At 41.4% G+C, this 27752-nt stretch overlaps 1 long non-coding RNA gene across 1 annotated transcript; it reads left to right on the top strand.

Annotated features, from left to right (window-relative positions):
* LOC130023800 (uncharacterized) lies at nt 1-24436 on the top strand. The gene is made up of 4 exons (XR_008792490.1): nt 1-134; nt 8432-8540; nt 24053-24149; nt 24263-24436. It is a non-coding gene; the product is annotated as an uncharacterized LOC130023800 (long non-coding RNA).
* The last annotated feature ends 3316 nt before the right edge of the window (nt 24437-27752 follow it).

The following is a 27752-nucleotide window of genomic DNA, read 5'->3' as shown; positions in this document are numbered from 1 at the left end:
TGGGGAGCACTAGCAGGGTCAAGATTGTAGTTTGTGTGAAAGCTACTGGACATGTGAAGGCTCCAGGAACTAGGTGGCTTAGACGGAGCAACTCTCAAGGGGACAGAGAGATGGCATCACAGGACCAGAATAGGGTAAGTGGACTGCACTGACTGACTGAGACCATTGGCTACCAAACACCTAGTACCTATTTTAATGGTCAGTAAGTTTTAAAACATGATAATCTAGAGAAACACGAACGAGGGAGAGAAAGATGGAGAGAGGGAGAAAGATAAGGGATCCAGCTCAGCAAAAGAGCACTTGCCTTGTGTGACTGAGGCCTTGGATTAAACAAGTAAGCTAGAATGGTAAGTAGGCAAAGGAGAAAGAGGGGAGGAGGGAGGGAGAAGAGAGAGAAGGATAAAGGGGAGAGGAGGGTTTGAATCAAAGATAAACTGAAGCAAAAATAAGAGTCGACCCCCCAGCATTTTTCTAATTTAAACAACTGTGTTTTGCTTATCCTATGAATTAGCACTATTTGTGGTTTAGGTAACAAGGGATTGTCTTGGTTATTCTCCTAAACACTTGAATGTTTGCGTTTCTATGACTATACCTATAGATTTTTCTGAGATAATGAGGTTTGCTTGGTAAAACAAAACCAAATAACACACACACACACACACACACACAAACATATACACATTATGTTCCTTGAGGGTCAATTGTAGCACAGATACAAACATTACTCAATAAAACTCTTAACATACCTAATTTTTTTTGCTTTTTGTTTTTGTTTTGTTTTATTTGGGGGCCACATCTGGAAGGTTTACTCCTGGCTCTATGCTCAGGGATTACTCCTGGTGGGTTTAGGGGACCATATGGGATGACAGGTATCAAGCCCAGGATAGCCACATGTGAAGTAAGTGTCCTACCTGCTATACTAACACTCCAGTCCCTAACATATCTGTTCTGAAAGCTCCAAAGTTGGTGTTTCAGTTCACTGGCGTGGCTATCACAAGCACTGACTCTGGCCTGGTTTTGTGAGACATTTATAGCTGATATCCCAGAGAAGGGACATTCTGAAAACTTTTCTTTGAAAGAGAACAGAGAAAAATGGATATAAAGATCAACTCTACAGAAGTTTTCTTTTAAGAAGGGAATATAGATTATCTTTGTTCATTATAAGAAAGAAATTCCCATTTGAATACTGAAGGAGAAGCTCATTCTAATAGAATCTTGAAAGATAGTACAAGAAATCTACCCCCACAGAAGCCTATATATTATTCCATATCACTTAAAATTTGTATTATTAACTTTTAATAACCCTTTTATTTGATATATGGAACTGTTGTAATGATATTCTTTCTTCTTATAATTTATATCAAAGGAAAATAACCTACATTGGTTTTTTGTGTTATAATTTCTATATAAATTGAATTTTCCTCTTTTATGAGTTCATGAACAATTTAAAACTAGCAATCCTGATATCAATATTAGGAGAGTTTACTGATACTTATTTTTACTATTTAATATTCTGTAAGGTGATTATAGTTATCTTTCAAAGTAAAAATATTTGAAGTAATTTTCATGTGTAATGGTTCTAGGTGGTTTTATTCCCTGTTGTGGAGAAATGCCTCAGAAGGCATCTCATGCATGGGAGTAGATAGTAGATGTGATATTTAATAAAGACAAATGTACACAGAGAAGGTTTGTTGGAGATGCTTTATTGGTCTCTGCCCTTTTGCTTCCTGACCCATTTCTAATGGTATCTTGGTCTTTTCATTGTTATCCGTATTAGACAGACATCATTATGAAATATTAAAAGCAAGTGGATAAAACTTAAATGTTAAACACCTCATATAGAAGGCCAAATACTAGTTACATTATTTTTAGACAGTGGAATATAAAGATTGTGACAGCAGAAAGGGATATATCCCATCTTAGGGTCAGAATGATAGTGCTGGTAGGACACTTGCCTTTCATGTGACCAACACAGGTTCGATCCTCGGCACCTCATATAGTCCCATGAACTCACCAGGAATGACCCCTGTGCACATCTAGGAACAAGCCCTGATTATTGCCAGGCATGTCCCCTCTTTCCCCTGCCCCCACCAAATAAAAAGAAAGAAAAAATAAAGGAGTATGTTCTGGTCAGATTGTTCTAAAACAAAATTACAGTAACTGGACTAAGCACCGATAAGTATATGGTTTTTCTAATTCAAATACTAATTATTTTAGCTTGCAGGATTTAATGCAGTATTATTTTATTTCTAAGAACACTATACTTTTGTCTTCATTGACTCTGAAGCAGCTATTTTATTTCACTTATGTTCTATTTTCAAAATATTACAGAAGAACTATGATTATTATCATTTGTGATTTTAAAATATTCTTAAGTGATCTGGTCTATAAGTTAGATTTTGGACCTGGTAGACAAAGTATTGTTCTAAGGTTCTAAGAATCAAAATCTTGTGAAATCTGGACCCATCTCTGAACTGGATTCATGAGTTAGCAGGAATTTCTTTCAGAAAAAGAAAAAGCTTCTTCAATTACAAGACAGTCAACTCAGTCAAAAAGTGTGGGTTATGGATATGTATAGAATTTTTCAAGTTGGTAAATAAACAAGATCAGCACATGTGAACAGGCTAATGAACCATTCAGAGTAAAAGCTGAGAGAATGTGATTACTCATCACAGAGCATTTCCAGCCAGAGAATGATTTACCTAAGTGAATGTTAGTCAGAGAAACTTGCGTCAGGAAGTGTTCTGAGTGCTTGGAAAACATTTATTTCTCATGAAATTTGCTCATTCTCAGCAATCCCAGCTTGTGTTGAGTTTTATGAAATATTTCAGAGACAGTGTTATATAGAGAGCGACAAATGACATGCAGGGAAACAATGGCTGAATTAAAATGTAACCTGAACACAAAGATTGTCTTATTCTGACTTACCCCATTGAATCATTGTTTTTTTTGTTGGGGTCAGAAGTGGGACCACATGCAGCTGTGCTCAGGGCGTACTCCTTGCACTGCACACACGGGGTCACTCTTGGCAGATCTTGGAAGACCATATGTGGATACAGAGGATCTCACCTAAGGTCATCTGTACAAGGGATCTTGCCTACTATGCTATCTCTTTCACCCAATAAATGTCTCATTTTAAATAGTTCTACTATTTTCCCCTGGTTATCTACTCTATATTTTTTTAAAACTATATTAACTCGGGCTGGAGCATTAGCACAGCCGGTAGGGCGTTTGCCTTGCATGCGGCCAACCTGGCCAACTGGGGTTCGATTCTCCGCCCCTTTTGGAGAGCCCAGCAAGCTACCGAGAGTATCTCGCCTCCGCAGCAAAGCCTGGCAACCTACCTGAGACCTATTCGATATGCCAAACACAGTAGTACCAAGTCTCACAATGGAGACGTTACTGGGCCCTCTTGAACAAATCGATGAACAACGGGAGGACAGTGCTACAGTGCAGACAGTGCATATTGACTGATGGGTGCGTTAGCAAATTTACCCTTTCAGTTATTTTTTTTTTTTATTTATTTTTTTTTTTATAATTTATTTATTTATTGAATCACTGTGGGAAAAGTTACAGAGCTTTCGGGTTTAGGTCTCAGTCATGTAGATACCGAACACATTTCCCTTTACCAATACTCATTTTTAACGCCGAACCCCAATAGACCCCCACCTCCCACCCCTCCCAATTCTTATGAGGCAGATGAGTTCTAGTTAATACTCTATCTACTTTGACTAGATAGATTATTTCGATAGAAGATGCACAATTATTGTTTAGAGTTTACGACCCACCCCCCCCCAATCAGACATGCTGAAACAGCGTTGTGAAATGATTTGCTTTCTACAACTTGGTTTAAGAATAAAATGATGTTGCGCGGCCGCTATCGCGGCCGCGCGGTTTTGAATTTCTGCTATTTTACTTATTGACCCTGGAAGAATTTCTATTAAAAGTTAGCTAGTTAAGAGATTGATTTCTGTGCCCTGGAGTCGTGGCCGTGCCGGAGAGCCGCTCGTGGGGGGCAGCTGGCGACCTCGGTGGGGCGTGGGGGACGGCCCACAAAGCCCCCCTTCCCATGAGGTCCCCGCCGCTTCCCCGAGCCCGGCTCAAACCCGCTTTCCACAAGGCTCCCGTGCGGCCGCCATTTTTCTTTCCAGAGAGGAGCGGGCGGGCCGGTCAACACCCTTCCCCCTCCGGGCAGGCTTGGTGGCGCGGATCAACACAAGTCCATTTGCTTTTCTGCTCCAAGCGGCTGGTTCTCTGTGCTGAGTCCTTGTGCCTCCGGGGCCGTGGCCGTGCCGGAGAGCCGCTCGTGGGGGGCAGCTGGCGACCTCGGTGGGGCGTGGGGGACGGCCCACAAAGCCCCCCTTCCCATGAGGTCCCCGCCGCTTCCCCGAGCCCGGCTCAAACCCGCTTTCCACAAGGCTCCCGTGCGGCCGCCATCTTTCTTTCCAGAGAGGAGCGGGCGGGCCGGTCAATGCCCTTCCCCCTCCGGGCAGGCTTGGTGGCGCTGATCAACACAAGTCCATTTGCTTTTCTGCTCCAAGCCGCTGGTTCTCTGTGCTAAGTCCTTGTGCCTCCGGGGCCGTGGCCGTGCCGGAGAGCCGCTCGTGGGGGGCAGCTGGCGACCTCGGTGGGGCGTGGGGGACGGCCCACAAAGCCCCCCTTCCCATGAGGTCCCCGCCGCTTCCCCGAGCCCGGCTCAAACCCGCTTTCCACAAGGCTCCCGTGCGGCCGCCATCTTTCTTTCCAGAGAGGAGCGGGCGGGCTGGTCAACGCCCTTCCCCCTCCGGGCAGGCTTGGTGGCGCGGATCAACACAAGTCCATTTGCTTTTCTGCTCCAAGCGGCTGGTTCTCTGTGCTGAGTCCTTGTGCCTCCGGGGCCGTGGCCGTGCCGGAGAGCCGCTCGTGGGGGGCAGCTGGTGACCTCGGTGGGGCGTGGGGGACGGCCCACAAAGCCCCCCTTCCCATGAGGTCCCCGCCGCTTCCCCGAGCCCGGCTCAAACCCGCTTTCCACAAGGCTCCCGTGCGGCCGCCATCTTTCTTTCCAGAGAGGAGCAGGCGGGCTGGTCAACGCCCTTCCCCCTCCGGGCAGGCTTGGTGGCGCGGATCAACACAAGTCCATTTGCTTTTCTGCTCCAAGCGGCTGGTTCTCTGTGCTGAGTCCTTGTGCCTCCGGGGCCGTGGCCGTGCCGGAGAGCCGCTCGTGGGGGGCAGCTGGCGACCTCGGTGGGGCGTGGGGGACGGCCCACAAAGCCCCCCTTCCCATGAGGTCCCCGCCGCTTCCCCGAGCCCGGCTCAAACCCGCTTTCCACAAGGCTCCCGTGCGGCCGCCATCTTTCTTTCCAGAGAGGAGCGGGCGGGCTGGTCAACGCCCTTCCCCCTCCGGGCAGGCTTGGTGGCGCGGATCAACACAAGTCCATTTGCTTTTCTGCTCCAAGCGGCTGGTTCTCTGTGCTGAGTCCTTGTGCCTCCGGGGCCGTGGCCGTGCCGGAGAGCCGCTCGTGGGGGGCAGCTGGCGACCTCGGTGGGGCGTGGGGGACGGCCCACAAAGCCCCCCTTCCCATGAGGTCCCCGCCGCTTCCCCGAGCCCGGCTCAAACCCGCTTTCCACAAGGCTCCCGTGCGGCCGCCATCTTTCTTTCCAGAGAGGAGCAGGCGGGCTGGTCAACGCCCTTCCCCCTCCGGGCAGGCTTGGTGGCGCGGATCAACACAAGTCCATTTGCTTTTCTGCTCCAAGCGGCTGGTTCTCTGTGCTGAGTCCTTGTGCCTCCGGGGCCGTGGCCGTGCCGGAGAGCCGCTCGTGGGGGGCAGCTGGCGACCTCGGTGGGGCGTGGGGGACGGCCCACAAAGCCCCCCTTCCCATGAGGTCCCCGCCGCTTCCCCGAGCCCGGCTCAAACCCGCTTTCCACAAGGCTCCCGTGCGGCCGCCATCTTTCTTTCCAGAGAGGAGCGGGCGGGCCGGTCAACGCCCTTCCCCCTCCGGGCAGGCTTGGTGGCGCGGATCAACACAAGTCCATTTGCTTTTCTGCTCCAAGCGGCTGGTTCTCTGTGCTGAGTCCTTGTGCCTCCGGGGCCGTGGTCGTGCCGGAGAGCCGCTCGTGGGGGGCAGCTGGCGACCTCGGTGGGGCGTGGGGGACGGCCCACAAAGCCCCCCTTCCCATGAGGTCCCCGCCGCTTCCCCGAGCCCGGCTCAAACCCGCTTTCCACAAGGCTCCCGTGCGGCCGCCATCTTTCTTTCCAGAGAGGAGCGGGCGGGCTGGTCAATGCCCTTCCCCCTCCGGGCAGGCTTGGTGGCGCGGATCAACACAAGTCCATTTGCTTTTCTGCTCCAAGCGGCTGGTTCTCTGTGCTAAGTCCTTGTGCCTCCGGGGCCGTGGCCGTGCCGGAGAGCCGCTCGTGGGGGGCAGCTGGCGACCTCGGTGGGGCGTGGGGGACGGCCCACAAAGCCCCCCTTCCCATGAGGTCCCCGCCGCTTCCCCGAGCCCGGCTCAAACCCGCTTTCCACAAGGCTCCTGTGCGGCCGCCATCTTTCTTTCCAGAGAGGAGCGGGCGGGCTGGTCAACGCCCTTCCCCCTCCGGGCAGGCTTGGTGGCGCGGATCAACACAAGTCCATTTGCTTTTCTGCTCCAAGCGGCTGGTTCTCTGTGCTAAGTCCTTGTGCCTCCGGGGCCGTGGCCGTGCCGGAGAGCCGCTCGTGGGGGGCAGCTGGCGACCTCGGTGGGGCGTGGGGGACGGCCCACAAAGCCCCCCTTCCCATGAGGTCCCCGCCGCTTCCCCGAGCCCGGCTCAAACCCGCTTTCCACAAGGCTCCCGTGCGGCCGCCATCTTTCTTTTTTCCTTTCAGTTATTTTTTATGACTGGTTTGTACTTTATGTCACTTGTCTGTCTACTTATCTATCTTAACATCTCCTTATTATTTGGTTCTTGAACCACATCCGGTGGTTCTTGAAGCTTCCTCCCTGCATGGCTGGGGATCCATATGAAGTACCAGTGATTAAACTTGGGTTGCCCGTGCACAAGACAAGTGAGCTCTAGATGCTGCACTATCTGCCCTCACACTCCATAGATATATTTTATTCGGGCAACAATATGAACAAAAAAATATCGAAGTATTAATTTAGAGGCAGAAAACACTGTTGTAAGGTCACCATAAAAAACTATTAGTAAGGTGTTAGAGCATCTAAATTTAGGCACAGAATAGAAGAGGATGATTCGATATATATATATATATATATATATATATATATTCATAAGGAAAGTTAGCCAAACTTGGTGAACAATTAGATGTGAAGAAAGAATATTTATTGCACAGCTCTAGTTGGTTCAATGCATGTATTAGCCGCCAGGAAATTCAGCTCTTATTGCTTTACTGCTAGAAGCATGCAGTTTCTACCCTGCCACAATGCTAGGGCCTGCTTCATCCTAATGGTGGATGGTGAAAGAGAGCACACTCCTCAAAAAAAAAAAAAAACCACCATGGTGGCGGTTGTACATATTATTGCTGTTGTCTTCAAGGGAGAAAATTGATACAATCTACAATCTGTGTCTCTTTTAAGGGTTTTATTAATGAAGTAACAAGTATGTATTGAAAGCAACTCCCTGCTGTGCGAAGAAAGAGCGGTCCCTCCATCCTAGTCATTAAAAGGAACAGAATAGAATTGGAATGCTTTCTCTGTTTTGTTGGTCCAATAGTAGAAACATATGATAGGTGATAGATTGATATAGAGATAAATAGATGAGCTGGAACACATCTTTCTATAGGTACATGGGTACATATTATGCAGTGTGCAGGTGTGTGTGTGTGTATGTGTGTGTGTATGTGTGTGTGTGTGTGTGTGTGTGTGTGGTATAGCAGTAATGTTTGGTCTTATTTCTTGTCTGACAGCAGGCATGAATCATTTTTGTTGGGAACTAAAAGGGAAGAGAACATTTCAGTTGAGTTATAAATACCCCAGGAGAAAGAGAACTCTAGACAAAATGGTGTTTTATATTCTCTTTGATTGAAGATATCGTGTTATTTTATTTCAGTTCAAAAAGAGAGGGATTTAGGATGGAAAAAGAGCTTCTGTGACATATTTATTAACCTGAAAAGTTCATAAGACATAGAATAAGTAACATTGTTTAAATCATTAAAGTTATTATCAAGGATATGTTATGTTTCTTAAAATTTGATACTTGCTTTTTTCACAATTTCTCTGCTGATTTTTTTTTATTAGCAAATGCAGTAATTTAATTTTCAAGTTCACAATTAGTTCCCAAACACTTTGTAAATAGCATAATAAGTTTCCAATTTTCTCTTTACAAAATTCAATTTCATACATATCAGAACACTGAAATAAAGTAGGAACTTTTCTCTATTGCTATATCCTATTGTATATTCTGATAGTGTTCTAGAATTTTATGGCTTTTTGTTGGTTGCTGTTTTTCAAATACAGTTATTGCTTTGGCCCATTTCCTGCATGAGAAATAATGAAGTGTGAAAAAGAAAACAGACCGAGTGGATCTCTAACATTAGAACCCAGAACACTTAGAGAAGTGACTGAGGTATGTACGCATGAGCTATTTCAGGGTGGATGTGTTTGGAAAATATAGTCACACTTTAAATCCAGGCTGGCAGAGATAATAACCAGGCAGGTCTCTTCGAACTTTTTAAATACTTTTTTATTTTTCAGGGAGATAGAATGTTAATGAGGTCAGAGAGTAGTTCAATAATGGCATAATAAGTCATGGAGATACCTGCAGTAAGGAAAAGATGAAAAGGAGTTTAAGAAAGGGAATAAGATTTTAACCTTTGGGCTTGAAAGGACTTTGCCATTACTCAGACCGAAGTTGTTGATGTTAGATTAAATAGCAGGACCAATAATACTTGACTTCTGCAGTTTATGTGACATCCATACTGATTTTCAAGTAAAGTAAGTAAGTAAAGGCCCTCCCGTTGATCATCGATTTGCTCAAGCGGGCCCAGTAACGTCTCCATTGGAGACTTTGTTGTTACTGTGTCTGCATATCGAATACTCTCAGTAGCTTGCCGGGCTCTCCGAGAGGGGTGGAGGAATCGAACTCGGGTCGGCCATGTTGGCTGCGTGCAAGGCAAATGCCCTACCCGCTGTGCTATCGCTCAAATTGTATGCAATATCTGTCCTTGGTTATTTGACATAAAAGACTCCAGAAAATTTACAACATTAGGGGGTGGAAAAGAGAAGACATGCTTTGGTGTAGCATGTGGTATGCATAGCTTCTCAGCAGATACATTTCTTATGCCCAGAAATGCTTCTTCATTGCCCTCAAGTTTGTGGTAGGTTTTTTCAGCTGTTGCTGTTTAATAGATTTATTATGATTTATGGGCTGTACCGGCAGAGGGACAAAGCCACGTGGGTTCCGGGGCCGAGATCTCCAAGCCTACTCGGATTGGAGTCGAGCATCCTCCACCCAGATCCTCCAAATTCCAGTAGGCGGGGGTCACACCCACCAACTGGCCCCCTGGTGCCGTGTAATCCCATCAGCGGCCAAGACTCAGAGACTACAAAAACCAGCTCCCGGAACCGCGCGGCCGCGCGACATCTTATTATGACATCTCATTTCTACTTTGACAAATTGGCAGGCTACCACATGTAGCCTGCCCACATGGCAGAGTCTGGCAAACTCCCCGTGGCACACCCAATATGCCAAATACCAGTAACAATGATGGGTCTCATTCTCCTAAAGAGCCTTGAATATAATCTCAGGGCTAGGATGAAGGAGACGTTACTGGGGCCTGCTAGAGGCAATCACGACGAATGGGCTGGAGCGATAGCACAGTGAGTAGGGCATTTGCCTTGCATGCAGCCGACCCAGGTTCGATTACTCTGTCCCTCTCAGAGAACCCAGCAAGCTACTGAGAGTATCTTGCCCTCATGGCAAAGCCTGGCATCCTACCTGTGAGTATTCGATATGCCAAAAACAGTAACAACAAGTCTAACAATTTGTTGTGAGACGTTACTGGTGCCTGCTCGAACAAATCAATGAACAACAGGAGGACAGTGACAGTGATTATGATTTATGGATTGTAAGAACAGAAAGTCGCACTATTTGGAATTTGGAAAGCCGTCAATGAGATTGAGCAGATATTTTATATTCATCATTGCTGAAGCCTATTTAGGGAGCCACTTCCAGAGGTCTTTTTTTTGTTATTGTTGTCTTTGGATACTCTTAGCTAGTAATTTTACTTTATGAATTAAGAACCTGTCTTCGTCTTACCTGTTGACAAAGGCAAGTTGTGTGTGTGGGTTCTAAGTGTATTTATGTGGAAATACTTTATACACTTGTGCTATCTGAAAGTGAGATGCTCACATTTTAGAGATTAAAGAAATCTGCCTTGGGCAATCAGAGGGCAGAGTCTGGCTCATGTACTCTGGCATAAGGAAGAAATTATAATATTATATACTCAAACAATCTAACAATATAGACTTTCTTTTCTTAACTATTAAGGGGTGGTTGAACTAATAAACCCAAAGATTCTTTTCTTCTTAATTATTCAGACGTTTGGACTGGTAAATCCAGGTAGAAGTTCAAGAAGTAGTGGGATGGAATATTTGGGGTGGGGGGATGTAGAATAAATTCAGCTACGAAAAGTGGAGAACTGAACATGTTACAACTTCATGCTTAATGGAAATAAAAGACAGACTCAAAGCTATACTATTGCACACTTCCATTTACATAATCAGTAAATGTAGGAGGCAGAATAGAAAACGGATAATAGAGTTGCCCAGGACTGAGGATGAGGATACTAGGAAAATACCCAAAGGAAAAGTAAAGTAAAGTAAAGGCCCTCCCGTTGATCATCGATTTGCTTGAGCGGGCCCAGTAACGTCTTCATCGGAGACTGTTGTTACTGTGTCTGGCATATGGAATATGTCACGGGGAGCTTGTCGGGCTCTGCTGTACGGGCGAGATAGTCTCGGTAGCTTGCCGGGCTCTCCGAGAGGGGCGGAGGAATCGAACTCGGGTCGGCCATGTTGGCTGCGTGCAAGGCAAACGCCCTACCGCTATGCTATCGCTCCAGCCCACCCAAAGGAAATGGGGTTTAATTTTAGAAGTAATGAAAATGTTCCAAAATTGTGGCAATAAATGTACAACTCAATCTCCTGATAGCTCTGTTATTGGATTGGGCACTTAAATGGGCTGATGGTGTGGCATGTTAAGGGAATCAAAATAAAACATTTTAAAGTGTCTCTTTAGTGGCGTGAAGGACAGACACTGGAATTTCTGCCATTGTTTACTCTTACTATGAAGCAGGTCCCCGGTTAAGAGCTACCTGATTGTCCTTCCTAATGAAAATAGTCATCGTGGGAATACAAGGTAGGGATAAATTTAGTTCAGGTGCGTTCCTTCTGCATCCTATTAACCTTCTGCAGTACCTTTAGCAGCTGTTAGTATTATTGTTTTCACTTGCTTCTGTCTGACAATGAAGTCTTTATTGCTGAGGGCTCGCTCTTACCTTCCAACCTCTATATGTGCTTGTAGCCCTCCCACTCAGCACAGCCACAGAATCGGTTAGCCTCCATTGGAGCAACAAGTGCTGATATGGACAGAAGGTAATTAGCAGTGAAGCAAGTGTAGCACAAGTATGTACCTGCATAGCCTCTAAGATCATAAAATTTCACTCTTAAAAGTTTCAGGAAGTGATTAACAAAAGATATTATTATCCCCAATTTATAGAGGGAAACAAGAACGAAGAAGTTCTCTCAGGACAAATAGCTGTTAAATTGCATTTCCTGGATCAGAATTTCACTCATTTTATATCAAAAGCCATGTTATTTTGTTCAGATTGTGATGGTATTTCTACTAAAATGAAAAAGAAACTGAATTTTGGAATACATGGTGACAGTGAATTCATTATTAACTAAGTAGCCATATCCAGCAGTTCTTGGGGGCCCCTGGGCATGTCCTGGACAGTGTAGTGCTGGGCACAGCAAGGCTCTACCCAATAGTGTTCAGGGGTTAAGAGGTGCCTGGAATCAAACTCAGGACCTAACATGCTCTGCTGCTTGAATTATCTCTCCAATAACACAGACGCTCTCTTTTTAATAGAGCAGTTAAGTAAAACCTTCTAGCAACTCTAATAGTTCAAAAAACTTACAGAGAGACTGAATCTTGGCAGATCTATTCATAACAAAATAGAAAAATTTACTAATTAGGGGATTTTTTTTCTTTTTGGATCATACCTGGAAAGGCACAGTGGTTACTCGTGGCTCTGCACTCAGGAATTACTCCTGGAAGTGCTCAGGGGACCATATGGGATGCTGGGAATCGAACCTGTGTTGGCTGCTTGCAAGGCAAACGCTCTACCTGCTGTACTATCGCTCCAGCCCCTAATTAGGTGATTTTTAAGTGTACAAAAGTCACTGCATCATTGTATCACTGTCATCCCATTGTTCATTGATTTTCTTGAGAAGGTATCAGTAACATCTCCATTTGTCCTAGCCCTGAGGTTTTAGCAAGTCCCACATTGTAGGCTCTTTCAGGGTCAGGAGAATGAGACCCATCATTGTTATTGGGTTTTGGCATATCAAATACACCACGGGGAGCTTGTCAGACTCTGCTGTGCGGGTAGGATACTCTCTGTAGCCTGCCGGGTTCATTCTCGGAGAGTGAGAACTAGACAATAAGAGGCTGCGCACTTCCGGGACCTTGGTTTTATAGTCTCTGGATCTTGGTTGTTGATGGGATTACACGGCGCTGGAGGCAGTTGGTGGGTGTAACGCTTACTGAAAGATGGAGGATCTGGGTGGAGGAGGCCCAGTCCCGATCCGAGTAGGCTTGGAGATCTCAGCTCCAGGGTCCCGCACACCTGGGGTCCTCTGCCGGTTCCTTCATGCATGAGGCTTTTCGGAGAGTATGGAGTGGTCTTAAACAAGGTTGTGTCTAGTTCTGGAGGTCTTCAGCTGTTGGAGCTCTGCTTGGGGCAGGGAGGGAAAGTCAACCTCCTCCAAGAGGCCCGGTGAGGACAGCTAGGCACAGAGGCAGGAGATTCTATAAGAAAATATTTCACATATAATGTCTTATGATAGTTCTTGCATGTGTTAAACTATAATTCAATTTACTGAAAATCAGAAGCAGATTCTGTTTTGCATGTTATTTAGAAAATTAAATACATTTTAATGTTGAACTATAATCTTAATATTATTTCAAAGTCACTGTACCCCACCGCCCACCCATGACTGTCCACCACTTATGTCACCTCTGGTCTGATCTTTACCCTAGTTTATTGATAAACTTTACAGTCTAAGGACTTATCATTATTTAATATTCTTTTCTTACTCTGTCATTCTATATTCCATAGATTAGTGAGATAATCTGGTATTTGTTCTTCTCTCCTTGACTTATTTTCATTGCTGTGAAATGTACAATTTCATCTTTTCTTACAGCTACATAGTATTCCATTGTCTCTCTATATCACAACTTCTTTATTCATTCATCTGTTACTAGATATTTGGATTGTGTTTATCCTGCATATTGCACCAACCGCAACAATAAACATTTGAAATACTATTTTTAAATTAATATTTTTGCATTTGAGGGTTAAATTCCAGTAAATGGAGTTACTGGACTCAATGGAGGATCTATTATTAGTTTGAAGGGATTTTCTTCCTGTTTTCCATATAGTGTGAGAAAGGCAACATTCCCACCAATAGTGAATGAGTTGAATCTTTACAAAGGAATAAAGAACACCAACATATGATCTGTGTTGGTCAGATATACAGATTGCTCATTTGTGATCAAAATTTTTGTTAGGTTTTAAATAATATCTATTAATAGAGCTTTAAAAGAGAATAATTATTATCATAAAATACATAAACTATAAAGTGAAAGATATAAAAATATAGCCCAAAGGATAGGGTGTGGTGGCAGGGTTATTCTAAGTATAATGTTCTTGCGTTGTGAGCAATGAGTTCTGATATGAGAAATTACAGATACATATTGTAAATATTAGAGCAACTAATTTGAAACTAAAAAAAAAGAGTTAAAACTACTGAATAATAAAACAATTTGAATATTTTATAATTTTGTGGTGGTTGTTATTTTTAGTGAGTGTCATGGTGTGAGGTGATATCTTATTGTTGTTTTGAGTTATATTTCCATGATGATTAATGATATGGAGCATTTTTTTTGTATTTTATTTGGCCATTTGTGTTTCTTTTTGGAAGAAGTTCTTATTCATTTCTTCTCCCCATTTTTTGATAGTTTTGGATTTTTTTTTCCTTATAGAATTCTACAAGTGCTCCGTATTCTTCGACATTTAACCCTTTGTTGGATGAGTGTTGGCAAATAATTTCCCCCAGTCTGTGGCCTGTCCTTGTACAGCGGTCATCATAGCCTTTGAGGTGCACTAGCTTCTTAGTCTAATGTAGTTTCATTTCTTTATTTTTGTAGCTTTGTCAGCGATGTTTCATCCTTAAAGGTGCCTATATATTCAATGTCATGGAGAGTTCTGCCTATATTTTTTCTCTTGTAAATTATGGATTCAAGTCTGATATCTAGGTCTTCATTCATTTTTATTTGACCTTTGTGAATAATGTTAGAAACAGGTATGAATTAAGTTTTTGCATTTTGTCTCCCACTTTCCTAGCACCTTTTGTTGAAGAATCGTTTCTTGTTCCACTTCATATTTTTTGCCCTTTTATTGAGGATTAAGTGAGCACATACTGGGATTTTGTCTCTGGGTTCTCTATTTTATTCCACTGATCTTTATTCCAATACCTTGCTGTTTTAACACTACTTTTTGTTTGTTTGTGAGATTTCGGGCCAGACATACGTGATGCTCTGGAATTCTAGCTCTGTATCACCCCTAGATCTGTGCTTGGGAGTCACTCCTGGCACTGCTCAGAATATGTGGTGCTGGGGATTGAACTCAGATCAGCAGCATGAAGTGCATAGTCCTTACTGTGCTATTTCTTCTGATGAGGATCAATAATCAATAAACTTCAGGTAGCTTGCTCTCAAATCCTCCAAGAATTTGGGTCGCTTAACCATTTCTTCTCTCTTGATGCAAGTGGTTCTCCAACTACATTGTAACCTTGGGATTCCCATAGCTCTTATGTGATACTAAGCTGTCAACACTAGATCTATTAACTTTTTGAAGGTCTTTGATGTTTCCATGGCTGCGTAGTTACAATATTTAGATTTTTTTTTTTTTGGTTGGAGAGGTTTCATTTTATTCAAGTAGAAGTCTGATTAACTTCAACTTTCAATATTCAGAATACAATGTGCTATATAATTTTGAATTTCATCTTCCATATCATTACAAGTTTGGAGAGTTTCTTTGTTTTGAGAACTGAAAAGAGAATAGTGAAATCTGTGTTCTCAAAGCCTTGCTACAGAAAACAGTAAAATGTCAAAAATTTCAAAATTGTTTGGCTTATTTATATAAAAATGTATTAAAAATTTTGCTTATAATTTCTATGCAATTATTCTGTTTCCTTCATGAAGTTGAGGTATGCATAATTATGCACTGATGTTGCTTTTAGATAATAAAGAGTATTCCTATTCATGTTTCATTCTGAAAATTCACTGACTTTAAAACATAAACTACAGATTTAGATGAAACAATCCAATGCGTTTGACAGTATCTGACTGTATTATTATTTTTTTAGAAGTCTGTGAATAGGAAAGGATTAACTTTGGTACTACAATGATTTTTCAGAATGAATCCTAGACAAATTAACATAGGAAGGCAGCATCCATTCATAGTAGAACAAATACTTCTTAAAAATACTCATTCATGCCAGGTGTTGGTAAGGTCAGTTTCATCTTCTAATGTTGCATTTCTAACTCTCTATTATTATTTGTATGTAAGCATATGTTAGAATACTCAATATTAAAATTAAAATAACAGGAATGTTAGAAATGAGAGAGAGGTGCAGAAAGAGAGTGTATTTTGAGGAGAGTTATGAGCACATAGAAATAGAGACAGAGAGGGGAGAGCCGTGAAATATCATGTGATTACCAGAGTGCTTGAAAAGCAGTTTTATTTTCTTTCAACTTACTGATTTAAACTTAATCATTAAACGAGAGGAATATGATTTACTTTGTTGTCACAAATTTAGTTTATACTTTACAGGGCTAACAGACTGTTCATTGATATCTTTTAAAAATGCTGAGGGTGTCTGCCAGCGTTGACTCACAAATATATTTAAAGAGAGGGTGAGATAAGAAGAAAGAAAAGGACACTGAAGGGGACAAGAATAAAAGAGAAAATCCTATCTTGTTATTTCTTTTATCCAACCCATCAGACAAAGGCAAATTTATATGAACTCTTCTGAAGAAATAACAAAGTCATTGGATAGTCTTAAAGTCCATAGTAATTGTGAGAGGAGTGTTTAATAATTTAAACACTTTGGGAAGTGTTATCTCCTCTGCTTAAAAGAAATTATATATAACATTTCCAGCTATCATAAATTATAATATTTTTATATGTTGATGAGTGATTAAATGTAAGAAACAGAGGTATTTTAAATTTAAGTATAAAAAGAAATTGTTGGCACAAAAGTAGAAATGTTATCTTTTGCAATTGAACAGTTTTGGATTTCATTAATCAAAAAATGAAAGAATAGAGTCTAAAATAAAAAGAATGTATATATATGTTTCAGGCATAGAACATTGAAAGTTAACATGTGCTTCCTCTCTGATGGGACTTTTGTTCCTCACCCCACTCACTCTTGTCCAGTTATACATATATAATTCACTAGAAAAGTAGCCTTTGATTAAATCTGAAGGAAGTAATTTCTGGATAATAACTAATATTTGAGCAATCTATTAAAGATTGAAAAGCACTTCCGGCTCTCTTGGATTGTGTTTCAGAGAGATTTATTTAATGTTACTTAGTAAATAAGGTGAACAGCCCATACCCACATCTTCTGGTTTTTAAACTTGATATCTCTAAAAAATAGCCTGCAAGTTTCACAAGATATAGTTATCTGTATCTTGCAAAGCCTCTTCATGCTTTACCTATTCTCCTTATCTACTCCTTATCTTTAATCAAATGTGTATGTAGTCAGTTTATACCACATACATTGGTAAGATTTACCTCAGTTGTCATTGGGAAGATAATTTCTATCTTTCTGATTGAGTTAGGATTGGCACTACAGATAGAAAGTTCTTGTATCAGCTCTTTCTTTAATATTTTTCTCTTTTATCTTCAAGCCTTTTACTTCTCCAGGCTTATCACACGTTTAATGACCGCTGGTGACTTAATATAAAGCAATGTTTAGTCATAAGTGTAATTTATAGCATCTCTTATTTTAAACTAATTTGAGGTATCTTTGAGTTAGTACACAGGACTTCACTGAAAGTGTGCATATCTCTAAACCAAGGATTCCATAGCAATATATGACACTGAATTTCCAGAATATATGGAACATGTTTGATCTAAGTGAAGTTTGCAGTTTTGTTGACCCAAACTATCTTTCCTAAAATATAGATTAGTATCCTTTTTCACTTTTGACCTAATTAAGTTCCTATGTCTACTTCTTTAAAAGAAAAAAAAATGTTGTTTTTCTTTTTTCTTTTACCCGCGCTCTGAATGTTGAAAGACTTCCAATGGGCTCTGAAAGCACAGTATTTCATCTCTGGAGTTTCAGTGAACTTTTTTTTCTTAATAGCTCAGTGAAACTGGAGAATAATTACTTTTTCAGTTAATGTTAAACCGATCGCATTTTTAAACAAAAAGCTGGCAGCAAATATTATGTCAAGCTATAGAGCGCTGCAGAGTGGTTTGGCCACTTTGCAACTCACCTTTGAAACATCAGACTTCCTTTGTGGTGCCAAGTGCAGCATTAAGAAATAACACAATGGAGTTGGAGTTGAATGCTGAGAACTTTCGCTCTAGGCAGGGAATCCTCTATTTCCACAAACTACGCATATCTGACTTTCATAGTCCTTTTGCAAAGACCCTGAAGTTCTATTTTCTCACAATCTAAAAATCTCTAGCCATCGATAGGTTAACTTTGTTAAATCATCTTAAACACAGTTCACTGGTGTGTTTAAAACTTGGAGCAAATTCAGTCTTTGGTCACATCTTTTGAAATGCCTTGAGAAGACAAGTAAGTCATATTTTCCAGCAGTAGAGTAAAGTGTTTGTGAATACTATATTGAGAAGTGAAATGAACAGAGATAGAATATAATGCATAATGCATATAACATATCCATATAATCCTAACAGATATTTCAATCAGTATATGTCAGAACACATACTTTTTATGTGCCAAGCTCTATATCAGATACCATAAAAGATGTTTAGTAAAGATGCATTGGTTGGGGTTTGGGCAATCACATAACCGTATTTAATCTATAGTAGAAAGTGTTACATTTAATAGTACATATACAGATAAAATGTTTTTTTTTTAAGGGAAAGAAAAAGTGATCATGTCCTCTTTGAGACACAGTCAGTAAGGGAGAAGGTCAGACCTGGAAGACATGGGTCAGAATTGCATGTGACATGACTCAAGATGTGGACTTCTACCAGAGACAGACACACACAGAAAAGCAATCCAGAACAAAAGAAATCAATTTGAAATCATAAGTTCAGGGTCAATAACCAAGATTGGGGTCAGATTTGGGAACTCAGAATCTAATTGGGAAGACCAGAACGAGAAGTAGGAGGGTTAAAATGAGAACTGTTTAGGAACAAGTTAAGGTGAAGAAAAAACTGAATTTTGATCAGTGCTACTAAATGTTTAGATTTCAACTAGATCCTGTGTAGGTAGAAAAGAAGAGTAAATGCTAAAATAGCAGGAGCAGATAACAATTCTACTTAAATTCACTGACATAGATGACTATATTATTTGTGTATATATGTGTTGAAGGTCTGGATAATTCTCTATGCTGCAGACAGTGTGATTGCCACTGTATTTATGTGTAGAATAAAGTCTACACATAAATCTGATCTTGAAAATGATTAACAAATGAATATATCTTTCAGAATCTAAAGATTACTCTAAGCTCGAATTTATCCATAAATTAGGGGTTGAAGTAATCAAAAGGATAATATAATTTCGTAGTACTCACTTAACTGAGTAAAAGCAATTATAGTATATAAAAAGTTTATCTAAGTGTATGAAGGAGGCAATCCAAAAATCGTCGTGCTTTTCTCTTGCTTTTTCTATGTTTTTATAAAAAACTTACCATGATTTACTTTACATACAATAACAACAAGTCTCATGATGGAGACATTACTGGGCCCGCTTGAGCAAATCGATGAACAACAGGAGGACCGTGACCGTGATCATAAAGTTCACCCATTTGGTTTTTGGTTACTTTGGCAAGAGCTGCTACCAGCATTATGAATCAGTTTTAGGGCATTTTGTGCCCTGTATAAGTTTCTTCCTTATGGAGTCAAACTCTTTTCCCACTTTCAGCTCCAGGTTTCTACTAATATACTATTATAAACTAGTCCTTTCTGGTAATTTTATAAAAATGGAATAATAAATCCGTGCTCTCTCTTTCTGGCTTCTTTCCTGTAGCATGTTTCATGATTCATACATGATATAGCATGTATTGGTAGTGCATTTTTAGCATCATTCTGTAGTATTCCAATATATTATAACTTGGTTTGTCCACCCACCAATGAATGCATATATTTCCAAATATTGACTAGTATGAAATACGTTACAGGCATTCATTTGCAAGTATTTGTCACTGTCACTGTCACTGTCCTCCCGTTGTTCATCGATTTGCTCGAGCGGGCCCAGTAACGTCTTCATTGGAGACTTTGTTGTTACTGTGTTTGGCATATCGAATACGTCACGGGGAGCTTGCCAGGCTCTGCCGTGCGGGCGAGATACTCTAGGTAGCTTGCCGGGCTCTCCGAGAGGGGCGGAGGACTCGAATTCGGGTTGGCCATGTTGGCTGCGTGCAAGGCAAATGCCCTACCGCTGTGCTATTGCAAGTATTTATATGATTTTATATTTGGTTTCTGTTGAATAGATAGCTAGGTGTAGAAGTAGATATATGGGTAATAATGGTAGGTATATTGATGTTTGCATTGTGAAAATAATTCAAAATTGTTCTCAAAACGATCATGTATATCCCTTTCCCTACTTTCAGCACTCACGTTTTGTTCACAATACTGGTTCCTTCTCTATCTAATACATTATAACATTACAGCACAAGTTACAATGACCAAAGGAAAGAGAGAAAGAAATGGAGAGAGAGAGAGAGCAAAAGAGCGAGAAGGAGAGAGAGGGAGAGAGAGAGGGAAAATATCATAGACGCAGACTGGGGATGGGGGGAAGGAGGGAAATTGGGGACATCTATGGTGGGAAATGTACATTGTTAAGAAATAGGTGTTGAAACATTGTATTAATGAAACCCAATCACAGACAACTTTGTAAGTGTTTATCTCATGGTGATTTAATAAAAAAAAGTTTAAAAAAAAAGTAAAAATTCACTTGACTATGATTATGTTGATGATGAAAACCAGACCCTGACCTTTATTTTGTGTGCCATAAAAACGGGATTTGGTCAGAAATATATCTATATGTATACATACATGGATGTATGTTTATATGTATATATTATTTTCATTGTTTTTCTCAAAAACTTTATGTGGTAGGCACCAGTGTTTTTATCCACCTACATATCTTGGGTGCTTTCGCTCAATTTATGTTTTTTTTTTCTTTTTGTGTTTTGAGCCACACCTGGGTATATCCATGACATACTCCTGGCTCTGTTGCTCAGTGACCAGTCCTGGCAGGGCGAGGGGGAACATATGTTGTACCTGGGATCAAACTTGTATATACCCTAGATCATTTTAATTGCAGCGGGTAGGGCGTTGGCCTTACAAGCGGCCAACATGGCCGACCCGAGTTCGATTCCTCCGCCCCTCTCGGAGAGCCCGGCAAGCTACCGAGAGTATCTTGCCCGCACGGCAGAGCCTGGCAAGCCACTCATGACGTATTCGATATGCCAAACACAGTAACAACAAAGTCTCCAATGGAGACGTTCCTGGGCCCGCTGGAGCAAATCCCTGGAGCGATAGCACAGTGGGTAGGGCGTTTCGCATTACATGCGGCCAACATGGCCGACCCGAGTTCGATTCCTCCACCCCTCTCGGAGAGCCCGGCAAGCTACTGAGAGTATTCGATATGCCAGACACAGTAACAACAAAGTCTCCAGTGGAGACTCTACTGGGCCCGCTCGAGCAAATCGACGATCAACGGGAGGGCCTTTACCTTTACCATTTTAATTGCAGTTTAACATTAATAATCTGATATTTGACAAGCATACCTTATACATCAAGAGACAATGACTGTATTGTCTAAGAGACAATAGAGGAGTAAGATATTTGTTTATATGAGGAGTTACAGCAATTTCTGAAAAAAAATTTAAAATAATTTAAAATACATTTTAATTTAAAATACATTATTGAATGTGATAATGAAACACATGTGCCCATTAGGCTGGACCATTTATATAATATGTCTAGAGCATTTTATTTATTAATTAATTTGTCAATTTTAATTTTTCCATTTTTGGGGGGTGGGAGGTCACACTTAGTGACAGTCGAGGTCACTCAAGATTCTGGAATTACTCAAGATTTACTCCTGGTGGTGCTCAAGTAATATATAGGGTGCTGGGGATCAGACATGGGTCAGACATGTGCAAGGCAAGTGCCTAGCCAACTGTAGTATCTCTACAGCAGTATCTAGAGCATTTTAGGTGACCAGAATTCAAACTAGTACTTAAAAAGTATCCTATGACTGGTACTTTCCCCAAATAATTCTAAATCAAGCTTACTGATCCTTAAAATATAAAGACAGATTAAAAGGTAAAGGCCCTCCCGTTGATCGTCGATTTGCTCGAGCGGGCCCAGTAACGTCTCCATTGGAGACTTCGTTGTTACTGTGTCTGGCATATCGAATACGTCACGGGGAGCTTGCCAGGCTCTGCCGTGCGGGCGAGATACTCTTGGTAGCTTGCCAGGCTCTCTGAGAGGGGCAGAGGAATCGAACTCGGGTTGGCCATGTTGGCTGCATGCAAGGCGAACGCCCTACCACTATGCTATCGCTCTAGCCCAAAGACAGATTAAGTAGGTATATTCTCTGATTGTAGAGATCAGTTTTGATTATTATTTTATCTTTGATATCAGAGGCACATATAGATTTGTTGCTCATAGGTGGCAACATGTAAATGATCACTTTTCAGAAATCCTTAGAGATATTAATAGTGATAGGTCAAAGAAAGTATATACATAGAAGTAACAACCAGAGAAACGTAAACTGCAGGACTGAAGATTTAAGATTGCTAAACTATTAAATCCATTCTAGCAAGGTAGCTCATCCTTGTGCTTTAAATTATTTATTTGCAGTTTTCCTCAGAAGACCAAGCTAAGTATCTGTGGGTTCTTTAATTGCATGCAGTAAAAATTTACTTAGTCTCATAGGGAATATTAAGTTATGGATGGTCCAGTGATGAAAACTTCTGGAACACAAGATACTTAGGTACTTAAAAGTAGGAAAACCAAGTTATTCTGAGTATCTTAAATAACATATATAATATAAATTACTCTGAAAAGTTCTTAGGCACTTATAGAGTACAGTAACTTTATACTGAGAGACGGAAACCAGACCTTACCTGAGTCAGTTGTACCAAATGAAATTAAATGATATCTAGACAGTCATCCATTTCCATGCTTTTAATAAGCTTAATCCTAACAACTCCCATAATATTTAGTTTTTGTATTAAAGAGCTTTAATAATAGATATTTAATATTTTCTCTTCCTCCAGTTGACTTTAACTCAAGAGATAGGCAAAGATGTTGATTGGTTATGGTATTGACATGCTTCTTAATGGAAAATAAAGGAAAAATTCAACACTGAAAAAATTGCACCATTTTATTTTTTTCTTAAAAACCTAAGGGTCTTATGTCTGTTGACTAGATTATCTATGTTCTTAACAGTGATCCTTAAAATATGAAGACAGATGTAGGAAACATGAAGATACCAGGGGACGAGCTACCTATAGGAAAGTATTAGTCAAATAATCTTTCCACTTTTAGGCACTTAAAGTAACTTCTTTAGACACAGGTGATGATTAGATATATTTTAAAGGATGTGTCTGGTGGCAGGTAGCCATTGATAATGCTGGTGTTCATAACTGTGCAGATATGATAGATGATCATGATTATCTGTAGGAAAACATTTTTCTGTCCTTTCTGCATAGCCTCAGGTAGCTTAGGTTTATTGGGTTGCTCCCATCACAGTACTCCCATTCCTCTATGTTTATTTGTAACTTGTTTCTTTGTGCTCTGCTGACTTGCAAATATTGTTTTTCTCTTCTCCCTATGTCCCTTGCATAGTTTATTCAGAGCATTGTACTTTTTGTATGGATACAAGAAGACAGTATATGCTATGCCTTTGTAAGTTGACTGTCAATGTTATTTTTCTCCTGGATATCTGTTCTCTTGACCTAAGCCTCAGCTGCCCTTACATCCTAGCACCCCAAAAAGCAGGGTCCTGATGAGGGACTGGATGGAACCAGGGCAAGCAGTAAGTTATATGCTACCCTGGCATCGAGATGGGCCTAGCCAAGGTGCTATATGCAAAGTTAAGAGCTTTGGTCATGGACAAATGCTGTCATTCTTCAAAAAGTAATAACTAGATTTGGACCCTAGGTTCCCATGAGAGCTGCCCTATAAGCCTCAATGTTATCTCTTACTGTGTCCATACAAAAATAACTAGTACTAAGATCTTGATTTAGTTTTTGGATCGAGGAAAGGGGAAAAATACCTTAAGAGGTATTTTGCCTGGGGCAGTCAGGAAGGGCTTTGGAATACCTCCTAGGTGGTGTTTTCTTTGAACCTAGGGGGTCCTGAGGAAGAGCTTTCTTATGTTGATTTTGCTACAAGACTGGGTGTAGCATGGGCCCAGAGGGCAAGGGGGAGAGAGACTGGTGGATGAGAGGAATGAGAAGCTAGGAAGGCAGAGTGCTGAGATGGAGATGAGAGATTGAATAAATGTCAACTAATCATCAACCAGCTTGGACCTCATTCTTCCTTCCCTTGCCCATCATGCCAACAGACATCCGGATCCAGTCCATACACAGCAGCTCAAGGTCACTGAATGCAGGCAGTGAGAGAAAGCTGCCTGGAGAGCCCTCGAACACATACCCTTCGACGTGCGTATTTCTTACAATTATGTTGTACATAAAATATAAATTCAAGTACAGTGGGTAGGGCGTTTGCCTTGCACGTGGCCTACCCGGGTTTGATTCCTCCGTCTTTCTTGCAGAGCCCAGCAAGCTACCGAGAGTATCCCGCCCACACAACAGAGCTGGGCAAGCTACCCGTGGCATATTCGATATGCCAAAAACAGTAACAACAAGTCTCACAATGGAGACGTTACTGGTGCCCGCTGGAGCAAATTCATGAACAACAGGATGATGGTGCTACAGTGTTACATATATGTTGCTACACATTTTTTAAATTCTTGAAGAAGCTAATCTGGAAAAATTATAATAAAATGCTAGCAAAAGTAGGTCTCTTTGTTAAGGACAATTTCTTTTGTCTGCCTTCCAGTTTCTGCATGTGGTTATGTCATATAATATACCAAACAACTGATAGCAATGAAAGCAATCATTAAAATGTTAGTGTAAAATACATCTTTAATTCTTTTCTTTTGTGGGGTACATCTGGTGGTTCTCAGGGTTCTGACTCTTGTTTCTGCACCCTGGAATCATACCTGGCAGGACTGAGGGGACCTTACAGGGTGCTGAGGATTAAACCCCAGTTAGCTACACACAAGGCCAACTCCCTGTTTGAGTACTGTGGCTCTAGCCCCTATTATTTTTCTTTGGTTGTAAAAATTTATTGTAATTATGTACTTCGTAGAAGCCTCCCATGCATAATATGAATTTTTTCTATTTTTTAAAGCAGATTGCTATATCGTTTCTTTTTCTTCAGGTTTTGGGCCATGCCCTGAAATACCCAGGGGCTAGTCTGAATATGTTTATGTAGGTAAAGCTATCTTCCCTCTCCAACAGATGCTGTCCTCAATTTCACTCTACTAGGAGAAAGTGTTGTATAGAGAGTTACTCACATTAAGGAAAAGTGTAAATATCATGTAGAGTGAAATCCCAATCTAGACTAATTCCCACAAGAGCATGCTCACTTTACTAGTGTACTTGTCTATCTCGGAACTCGCAAGGGATTGGTTAATACTCTTGAGCTCTTACAGATTAGGATAAATTGAGGAAGGAAAAACTGGTTCTCGATTTTATGTTTTGCAAGAACAGAATTTTTATATTTCTGGTTGAAGTTTGCAACTGTCCTGGTTGGAACATTTGTCAACCGGAGTCCAATGTGTGGAATTGGCAGTGGAAGCAAGTCAGAGTTGTTGGCCACTTTCCTTAGGATCGTTGATCTAGTTTCCTACTTAACTCTAGACTGCGATTAAATTCTTGTCTGATTTCAGGGATCGCTCAGTGAGATATCTTGGGGACAGAAGTAACTGGCCATATTTGGTAATCCTGGACAGTTTTCCATTCTCGCAAATAGAAGAATGCGTGGAAATCTGTAGGCTATGCACAGGAAAATGATCCCCTGCTCAGTGAATTGTGAAGACAAAGAGCAACTGTAGGTCCAACCTGATTCCAGGGCCTCTGAGAGTCAGATATCGTGTGATCTTCCAAATGGACTTTCAAGGAGAGGGTGGGTGGTGCTCCCCGGGATTGTTACACTAACATCCTTTGTCTGACAGCAAAGAAATTTCCCTGAGCCAGTGTGTTTGGTCTGGAGATGAGCCCAAAACAGTTATACACTGGAGCAGTTGAATTTGTCTCAAAAAAATATCTGTTTATACTGGCTGTTTGGAATTTGAATGGGGAGTAGGAGGATCCAGCTGGTGGCTGTGAAGTGTGACAGTGTTTATTTGAATTAGATGGCTAAAAAGGGAGTATCGATTCAGGGAAAGAAACTCTTTTCATTTGAAATGTCCCCACTTTCCATCTCTGTGTGAGTCTCCCACATTCTCTTTTAGAACGGATCTGACACTTAGGTTTCGGTTTCAAAACAAAACAAGAAACGAAGCCACTAGATTGTCTCTGTCTTCCCACTGTACAACACAGTAACAGGCTGCCCGTTGGAGTTAAAGAATGTGAAGAACACAATTTCCATGCTGTTGGGAGCCCTTCATCATAGATCCCCAAAGGCACCTTGACATGCTCAGAATTATCTGCATCTCAAAAAATGGAGAATTGAGTTGATGTCAATTCTCAATTATTATTCCAGAACTGTTCCCATCAACTCAGAGTTGAATGCAGTTCCTTTCTACCAGATGCTAGTCACACTGAAACTTCTCCTTCAGTCACTAGACTTTCACCCAGTTAAGGCATTTGGGGACCTCATTATGTGAATTCATATATACTGTGCTCTTACTGTCCCAAAGAGGAGTGATTTGTAACAATTTACCGAGTAATAAATAAATTACTATTGTGGTGAAACTAATGACCTTTAATCATGGAATTTTTGTTGCATCCTTAATGAACATTGATTACCATCATGATTTTAATGATGTGATCTGTTACAATAAATTTTTAAGTAAACACTGTTACACCTGCATGCAACCAGAGCAAGATTTGAAATCAATCCAGCAGCAAAAGTTCTCCTTCTCGTCCTCAGCTGCCATTTGTTGGGAAAGGGGTTTAAAGTGAACATTTAGACATTTCACAAAACTAGCTTTCTGGCTCAATAAATTATTTCTTGTTAGAACATTTTTTTTCTGGCTAATTAAGATGAATTGTTCGTAATGAACAGAACCTGGCATTCATAGACTGGCTTGAAGACTGAATTCTAAATAACTAAAAAAAATAGGAGCCTCAGAATTAGAAAATCACTACTTCTATAGTTTTTTGGTCAAAGAGAGTATGTATTCATGGTGCACAGTACTATGCATATGTAGCTTCTTTTCTGAAAACAATATCAATAAATGAAACAAAATTTGCTTGCTTTTTAGGGGTCAAAATGTCTGTAAGGGAGTAGGTGATGGCTCAGAGGAGTGGAGTATATGTTTTGTATGCAGAATTCAGCCAAGTTCCATACCAAGAGACACATGACCTTCCAGCACTGACAGGTGTGGTCCTAGAGGACTCCTGACTCCAGCTGGAGTGACTATGGTAGCCTCCAATATTGCAATATTGCCAGTCTGAGCACCAAACCACCAGACCTGTACCACAGGGCAGAATATTGTTCAGAGTGGACTCTGAACCCCCCAGAGCTCTTATAGAGGTCCTATATAAAAATTGATCAATAAAATAAAACAAAGCAAAAATGTTCTTTAAGATAATTAGTTCAATGTCTTGATATTTCTTGGTTGCCTCTTTTCAGTGGTTTTCATTGTTTATTTTTAAAACAAAATTTTTTTGGCCATACCTCGTGGTTTCAGAGGTTTCTCCTGTCCCGGTCACGGTCACAGTCCTCCCGTTGTTCATCGATTTGCTCGAGTGGGTCCAGTAACGTCTCCATCATGAGACTTGTTTTTACTGTGTTTTGGCATATCGAATACATCACGAGTAGCTTGCCAGGCACTGCCGTGCGGGCGAGATACTCTTGGTAGCTTGCCAGGCTCTCCGAGAGGGCCGGAGGAATCGAACTCGGGTCGGCCATGTTGGCCGCTTGTAAGGCAAATGCCCTACCGCTGTGCTATCGCTCCAACCCAGTGCTTGGTAATCACTCCTGGCAGGACCAGGAATTGTATGGGATGCCAAGATTGATCCCATGTTGAC

The sequence above is a fragment of the Sorex fumeus genome, unplaced genomic scaffold (assembly GCF_029834395.1).
Source record: "Sorex fumeus unplaced genomic scaffold, SorFum_2.1 ptg000024l, whole genome shotgun sequence".
Classification (NCBI taxonomy): Eukaryota; Metazoa; Chordata; class Mammalia; order Eulipotyphla; family Soricidae; genus Sorex; species Sorex fumeus.
Note: the sequence above shows the minus strand (reverse complement) of the source record. Positions and strands in the feature narration are given on the sequence as shown.